We start from the raw sequence: 9,149 nt of genomic DNA, 5'->3' as shown, positions 1-9,149 counted from the left end.
TTAAATTCCAAGATATGCTCATTGTGCGAGTTTAATACACAATCTTCAGCAAATTATGATTCCTTTTTAAGTTTTATTTTTCATTGGAAGATAATTGCTTTACAATGTTGTGTTGGTTTCTGGCATATGATTCTTAAATAACTCAAGAAGTATAACCACTTTTATGCTCAACTGTTTATTTATCTTATAAATACACGGTTGTATATTCCAGTTTTGTCTCTTTAATTTGGGTGTTGTTTTCATATCATATTAACCTGTAGTGATCTCTAATCTCATGATTGATTGCTGAGATAAAGCAATGAAGTTTCACACAATTCACATACCTCACAGATGACATCCAAATTGAGGATCAAACTGTCAAAATCCTATCCTAGACACTTCAACTTTTGTCAACAACATACAATGAGACATCTCTAAGCTATGTTATGAGGATAAAGGATATAAAAATATAATGCACTTAATAAATCTTTTTTTTTTTCCAAATGTCAAGAAAAGTTAAACCTTTGATCTCACTTTTTTTTTTTTTTTGTAGTTCTGGATCATTTTAGAATAAAGAAGAATGGATGGAGAAAACTGCTCTTCCTTGAATGAATTTATTCTCTTGGGAATTAGTAATGACCCTAGAATCAAAGTGACACTTACCACATTTCTGGTTGTTTATCTCATTATTCTTGTTGCAAATCTTGGGATGATCATTTTAATAAAAATGGACTCCCAGCTTCACATGCCAATGTACTTTTTCCTCGGTCACCTCTCCTTCAGTGACCTCTGCTATTCCACAGCAATTGGACCCAAGATGTTGATAGACCTCCTTGCCAAGAACAAATCAATCCCCTTTTATGGCTGTGCTCTGCAGTCATTGATCTCCTGTACCTTTGTAGATTCTGAGTGTCTCCTGCTGGCAGTGATGGCTATGACCGGTACAAGGCCGTCAGCACCCCCTTGCTCTATGCGGTCAGCATGTCCAGCAGGGTGTGCTCCCTGCTTGTGGTTGGGATTTACATGATCAGCATTGTAGATGCTTTAATTAATACAATATTAATATTCCACTTGTGTTTCTGTGAATCAAGTGAGATTAATCATTTCTTCTGTGATGTTCCTCCTCTACCTTCTCTATCTTGCTCACATGCACAGGTCAATGAGTTAGTGATATTTATCATTTTTGGCTTCGTTGAACTGATTACGCTTTCAGGTCCTTTTCTGTCTTACTGTTACATCATCCTAGCAGTGATAAAGATCCACTCTACTGAAGGGAGGTTCAAGGCTTTCTCTACCTGCACCTCCCACCTAACTGCTGTGGCAATTTCCCAGGGAACTCTGCTCTTCGTGTATTTCCAGGCAAGTTCATCCTACTCTCTTGATGAAGACAATATGACCTCCTTGTTTTATACCCTTGTGATTCCCATATTAAACCCCCTGATTTATACCTTAAGAAACAACGATGTGAAAGAGGCTCAAAACTAATACAATTATGGGGAGGAGCCAAGATGGCGGAGGAGTAGGACGGGGAGAACACTTTCTCCCCCACAAATTCATTAAAAGAGCATTTAAACATCGAGTAAATTCCACAAAACAACTTCTGAATGCCGGCAGAGGACATCAGGCACCCAGAAAAGCAATCCAACTCTTCGAAAGGAGGTAGGAAAAAATATAAAAGACAAAAAAAGAGACAAAGAGGGAGGGACGGAGTTCCGTCCCGGAAGGGAGTCTTAAAAGAGAGAAGTTTCCAAACACCAGGAAACCTTCTCACTGCGAATCTGTGCCGAGCTTTGGAAGCACAGAGGGCAACATAACAGGAAGAAAAAATAAATACACAATTAAAACTCAAGATTATGAGTCCTACGGTAACTCCCCCAGCGGAGAAGCAGCGCAGACGCCTGCACGCGCCATTAGCAAGCGGGGGCTGGGCAGGGAGGCGCAGCGCGGGCTGCATCGCTTAGAGTAAGAATCTGGCCTGAATACCCTGAGCACTATCTGAGCGAAATAATTTGGGCTAGCAAACCAGACTGTGGGATATCTACCACGCGAAAAGCCAGCCCCAACCTAAGACACCGCCAGGCCCGCGCACGGAACAAAGAATTGATCAGAGATAGCCGGCTGCAGACCTTCCCCCTCCGGTGACAGGCAGCCAGAGCCAGAAGGGGGCAATCGCAGCCCCAGAGAGACATTATCTATAAAACTGTAAGCAGGCTTCTTTGCTAACTAAAACTTTTTGGGGGTCTGGACGGTTAACATCTGCCTGAGAAGGTGCGCTGGTTTTACACCCAGATAACCGAGTGGCGGGGAGGCGATAAGTCGCAGCATTGGCGCTCGCCAAACACCTCATCACTTGAGCTGCTCGGACCTGGGAAGAGCACAAAACTCAGGCCCAACTGAGTCTGCGCCTCTGAGGACTACCCGAGTGCCTGAACCTGAGCGGCTTGGACCTGGGAGGTACATCCAACCCAGGGCCAGCCTCGGATTGTTCCCGGCGGAACAACCTAGAGCCCGAGCAGTGTGGGCAGGGAGGCTACACGTGCCGTGAGCGGGGGCAGACCCAGTGTGGCTGAGGCACTGCGAGCGCACGCCAGTGTTATTTGTTTGCAGCATCCCTCCCTCCCTCCCCACAGCGACTGAAAAAGAGAAGAAATACAGCTCCACCCATCAGAACACCGACACAAGCTTCCCTAACCAGGAAACCTTGACAAGCCACCTGTACAAACCCACACACAGCGAGGAAAAGCCACAATAAAGAGAACTCCACAAACTGCCAGAATACAGAAAGGACACCCCAAACTCAGCAATTTAAACAAAATGAAGAGACAGAGGAATACCCAGCAGATAAAGGAACAGGATAAATGCCCACCAAACCAAACAAAACAGGAAGAGATAGGGAATCTACCTGATAAAGAATTCCGAATAATGATAGTGAAATTGATCCAAAATCTTGAAATTAAAATGGAATCACAGATAAATAGCTTGGAGACAAGGATTGAGAAGATGCAAGAAAGGTTTAACAAGGACCTAGAAGAAATAAAAAAGAGTCAACATATAATGAATAATGCAATAAATGAAATTAAAAACACTCTGGAGGCAACAAATAGTAGAATAACAGAGGCAGAAGATAGGATTAGTGAATTAGAAGATAGAATGGTAGAAATAAATGAATCAGAGAGAATAAAAGAAAAACGAATTAAAAGAAATGAGGACAATTTCAGAGACCTCCAGGACAATATTAAATGCTACAACATTCAATCATAGGGGTTCCAGAAGAAGAAGACAAAAAGAAAGACCATGAGAAAATACTTGAGGAGATAATAGTTGAAAACTTCCCAAACTGGGGAAGGAAATAATCATCCAAGTCCAAGAAACCCAGAGAATCCCAAACAGGATAAACCCAAGGCGAAACACCCCAAGACACATATTAATCAAATTAACAAAGATCAAACACAAAGAACAAATATTAAAAGCAGCAAGGGAAAAACAACAAATAACACACAAGGAATTCCCATAAGGATAACAGCTGATCTTTCAATAGAAACTCTTCAAGCCAGGAGGGAATGGCAAGACATACTTAAAATGATGAAAGAAAATAACCTACAGCCCAGATTATTGTACCCAGCAAGGATTTCATTCAAGTATGAAGGAGAAATCAAAAGCTTCTCAGACAAGCAAAAGCTGAGAGAATTCTGCACCACCAAACCAGCTCTCCAACAAATACTAAAGGATATTCTCTAGACAGGAAACACAAAAATGGTGTATAAATTCGAACCCCAAACAATAAAGTAAATGGCAACTGGATCATACTTATCAGTAATTACCTTAAACATAAATGGGTTGAATGCCCCAACCCAAAGACAAAGACTGGTTGAATGGATACAAAAACAAGACCCCTACATATGTTGTCTACAGGAGACCCACCTCAAAACAGGGGACACATACAGACTGAAAGTGAAGGGCTGGAAAAAGATTTTCCATGCAAATAGGGACCAAAAGAAAGCAGGAGTCGCAATACTCATATCAGATAAAATAGACTTTAAAACAAAGGCTGTGAAAAGAGACAAAGAAGGTCACTACATAATGATCAAAGGATCAATCCAAGAAGAAGATATAACAATTATAAATATATATGCACCCAACATGGGAGCACCGCAGTATGTAAGACAAATGCTAACAAGTATGAAAGGAGAAATTAACAATAACACAATAATAGTGGGACACTTTAATACCCCACTCACACCTATGGATAGATCAACTGAACAGAAAATTAACAAGGAAACACAAACTTTAAACGATACAATAGACCAGTTAGACCTAATTGATATCTATAGGACATTTCATCCCAAAACAATGAATTTCACCTTTTTCTCAAGCGCACATGGAACCTTCTCCAGGATAGATCACATCCTGGGCCATAAAGCTAGCCTTGGTAAATTCAAAAAAATAGAAATCATTCCAAGCATCTTTTCTGACCACAACGCAGTAAGATTAGATCTCAATTACAGGAGAAAAACTATTAAAAATTCCAACATATGGAGGATGAACAACACCCTGCTGAATAACCAACAAATCACAGAAGAAATCAAAAAAGAAATCAAAATTTGCATAGAAACGAATGAAAATGAAAATACAACAACCCAAAACCTGTGGGACACAGTAAAAGCAGTCCTAAGGGGAAAGTTCATAGCAATACAGGCACACCTCAAGAAACAAGAAAAGAGTCAAATAAATAACCTAACTCTACACCTAAAGTAACTAGAAAAGGAAGAAATGAAGAACCCCAGGGTTAGTAGAAGGAAAGAAATCTTAAAAATTAGAGCAGAAATAAATGCAAAAGAAACAAAAGAGACCATAGCAAAAATCAACAAAGCCAAAAGCTGGTTCTTTGAAAGGATAAATAAAATTGATAAACCATTAGCCAGACTCATCAAGAAACAAAGGGAGAAAAATCAAATCAATAAAATTAGAAATGAAAATGGAGAGATCACAACAGACAACACAAAAATACAAAGGATCATGAGACTATTATCAACAATTATATGCCAATAAAATGGACAACGAGGAAGAAATGGACAAATTCTTAGAAAAGTACAACTTTCCAAAACTCGACCAGGAAGAAATAGAAAACCTTAACAGACCCATCACAAGCACGGAAATTGAAACTGTAATCAAAAATCTTCCAACACCAAAGCCCAGGTCCAGACGGCTTCACAGCTGAATTCTACCAAAAATTTAGAGAAGAGCTAACACCTATCCTGCTCAAACTCTTCCAGAAAATTGCAGAGGAAGGTAAACTTCCAAACTCATTCTATGAGGTCACCATCACCCTAATACCAAAACCTGACAAAGATCCCACAAAAAAAGAAAACTACAGGCCAATATCACTGATGAACATAGATGCAAAAGTCCTAAACAAAATTCTAGCAATCAGAATCCAACAACATATTAAAAAGATTATACACCATGACCAAGTGGGCTTTATCCCAGGGATGCAAGGATTCTTCAATATCCGCAAATCAATCAATGTAATACACCACATTAACAAATTGAAAAACAAAAACCATATGATTATCTCAATAGATGCAGAGAAAGCCTTTGACAAAATTCAACACCCATTTATGATAAAAACTCTCCAGAAAGCAGGACTAGAAGGAACATACCTCAACATAATAAAAGCTATATATGACAAACCCACAGCAAACATTATCCTCAATGGTGAAAAATTGAAAGCATTTCCTCTAAAGTCAGGAACAAGACAAGGGTGCCCACTTTCACCATTAGTATTCAACATAGTTTTGGAAGTTTTGGCCACAGCAATCAGAGCAGAAAAAGAAATAAAAGGAATCCAAATTGGAAAAGAAGAAGTAAAACTCTCACTATTTGCAGATGACATGATCCTCTACATAGAAAACCCTAAAGACTCCACCAGAAAATTACTAGAATTAATCAATGACTATAGTAAAGTTGCAGGATATAAAATCAACACACAGAAATCCCTTGCATTCCTATACACTAATAATGAGAAAACAGAAAGAGAAATTAAGGAAACAATCCCCATTCACCATTGCAACGAAAAGAATAAAATACTTAGGAATATATCTACCTAAAGAAACTAAAGACCTGTATATAGAAAAAACTATAAACACTGGTGAAAGAAATCAAAGAGGACACTAATAGATGGAGAAATATACCATGTTCATGGATTGGAAGAATCAATATAGTGAAAATGAGTATACTACCCAAAGCAATTTATAGATTCAATGCAATCCCTATCAAGCTACCAACAGTATTCTTCACAGAGCTAGAACAAATAATTTCACAATTTGTATGGAAATACAAAAAACCTCGAATAGCCAAAGCGATCTTGAGAAAGAAGAATGGAACTGGAGGAATCAACCTACCTGACTTCAGGCTCTACTACAAAGCCACAGTTATCAAGACAGTATGGTACTGGCACAAAGACAGAAATATAGATCAATGGAACAAAATAGAAAGCCCAGAGATAAATCCACGCACATATGGACACCTTATCTTTGACAAAGGAGGCAAGAATATACAATGGATTAAAGACAATCTCTTTAACAAGTGGTGCTGGGAAATCTGGTCAACCACTTGTAAAAGAATGAAACTAGAACACTTTCTAACACCATACACAAAAATAAACTCAAAATGGATTAAAGATCTAAACGTAAGACCAGAAACTATAAAACTCCTAGAGGAGAACATAGGCAAAACACTCTCTGACATACATCACAGCAGGATCCTCTATGACCCACCTCCCAGAATATTGGAAATAAAAGCAAAAATAAACAAATGGGACCTAATTAACCTTAAAAGCTTCTGCACATCAAAGGAAACTATTAGCAAGGTGAAAAGACAGCCTTCAGAATGGGAGAAAATAATAGCAAATGAAGCAACCGACAAACAACTAATCTCAAAATATACAAGCAACTCCTCCAGCTCAACTCCAGAAAAATAAATGACCCAATCAAAAATGGGCCAAAGATCTAAATAGACATTTCTCCAAAGAAGACATACAGAGGGCTAACAAACACATGAAAAGATGCTCAACATCACTCATTATCAGAGAAATGCAAATCAAAACCACTATGAGATACCATTTCACACCAGTCAGAATGGCTGCGATCCAAAAGTCTACAAATAATAAATGCTGGAGAGGGTGTGGAGAAAAGGGAACCCTCTTACACTGCTGGTGGGAATGCAAACTAGTACAGCCACTATGGAGAACAGTGTGGAGATTCCTTAAAAAACTGGAAATAGAACTGCCTTATGACCCAGCAATCCCACTGCTGGGCATACACACTGAGGAAACCAGAAGGGAAAGAGACACGTGTACCCCAATGTTCATCGCAGCACTGTTTATAATAGCCAGGACATGGAAGCAACCTAGATGTCCATCAGCAGATGAATGGATAAGAAAGCGGTGGTACATATACACAATGGAGTATTACTCAGCCATTAAAAAGAATACATTTGAATCAGTTCTAATAAGGTGGATGAAACTGGAGCCTATTATACAGAGTGAAGTAAGCCAGAAGGACAAACACCAATACAGTATACTAACGCATATATATGGAATTTAGAAAGATGGTATCGATAACCCTGTATACGAGACAGCAAAAGAGACACTGATGTATAGAACAGGCTTATGGACTCTGTGGGAGAGGGAGAGGGTGGCAAGATTTGGGACAATGGCATTGAAACATGTGAAATGTCATCTATGAAACGAGATGCCAGTCCAGGTTCAATGCACGATGCTGGATGCTTGGAACTGGTGCACTGGGACGACCCAGAGGGATGGTATGGGGAGGGAGGAGGGAGGAGGGTTCAGGATGGATTTTCTTTTTAAAAAAAAAAAAAAAAAGTAAAAAAAAAAAAGAAAAAAAAAAAAAATAAAATAAAATAAAGGTAAATTATGCTGTGAAAATGTTGAAATATCATTAGGCAAGAACACATAGAGGTAAATCACACATAATAAATGCACATTTGGAGTATAAAAGTGTTTTCAGGTCACTGCCTCAGATCTCAGATCTCAGTTGTTACCTCATCATAAATGCCTTCCCTTATTAGTCAGCCTGACACAAAATTCCCCTGTAGACTCGGGGCATGATACATGTCTGGGTAGTAATAATTTTACATTTATCTTGCATGCTAATTGATTACATCTGTTCTCAAAAAAAAAAAAAAAAAAAAAAAAAACTAATACAATTATGTAAAGTTTAAAAATAAAATAAAATTAAAAAAAAATAGAAAGTGGTTCCATTGTAAAGCTGTAGGTATATGTTTTTCTCCCACTCTTACACTATGATTAAAATCAAAATTGTTTTGATTCATTTGGTTTAATCGATAAGTATTTTTTAATTATGTTCAAGTCATTCCAAAATGTGTTGTTTCCTATATACTCTATGCTTCCATTTTATGTCTTGAACTTATATTTAAGACTCCCTATTTGTGGAAAAGTTCTTAACTGTTAGTTTGTCAAGTTTTTGTTTCCTCTAATTTAATAGTAAATCTAGCAGTTTTTACAAAAATTAATCTTTTCTAATGGAAGTGATAGGTGTTAATTAGATAATTATTGATGTTATTTATAATTAACTATATTTGCACCATAATGTAAAAAGACTGGACAACATAAACCCAAAGCATATTGTTCAAATGTAGTGCAAAAAGTTAAAAATTGCTTCCTGAAAATGAACACAACTAGTTTGGTATCCAAGAGATAAGTAGGAAGTAAACAGAGATGCAACTCAGCAGACAAAGCATTTTGTGCAGATGGTTGGACAGTTAGAGTGACTGTAAGGTGGACAAGACTGTGTCATTTAAGGAAACTCAGTATGTCCAGGTTGGAGTGCTGCAGTTTACAACCCAGTTACCTCCTCCAGGGATTTTCTGTCTCTCCTGCAAGCTCTGAGCTTGATTCTCACACCAGCCTGTGCTTCAGATCATTGTTGTATCTGTTTTATAAATCATTTCCTTCAATGTGGGATTATGAACATCCTGATTTTAAGGACTGTTAACCAGGAGATATATAGCAAGTGGGTAAATGAACAAAGAGAGAGAGAAAAGGAGAAAGAAAGAAGTTAATTTTATTGAAAATTTATTCACAATAAAGCCAAAAAAATTACTGATAGCTTTAAATGCATGTGCCT

The 9,149-nt window shown here is 38.1% G+C and overlaps 1 pseudogene; it reads left to right on the top strand.

Moving 5' to 3' along the window:
• Positions 1-559: 559 nt before the first annotated feature.
• On the top strand, positions 560-8,708 carry LOC102286364 (olfactory receptor-like protein OLF2; annotated as a pseudogene).
• The last annotated feature ends 441 nt before the right edge of the window (positions 8,709-9,149 follow it).

The sequence above is a fragment of the Bos mutus genome, chromosome 16 (genome assembly GCF_027580195.1).
Source record: "Bos mutus isolate GX-2022 chromosome 16, NWIPB_WYAK_1.1, whole genome shotgun sequence".
Classification (NCBI taxonomy): domain Eukaryota; kingdom Metazoa; phylum Chordata; class Mammalia; order Artiodactyla; family Bovidae; genus Bos; species Bos mutus.
This window is presented reverse-complemented; position numbering and strand designations above follow the sequence as displayed.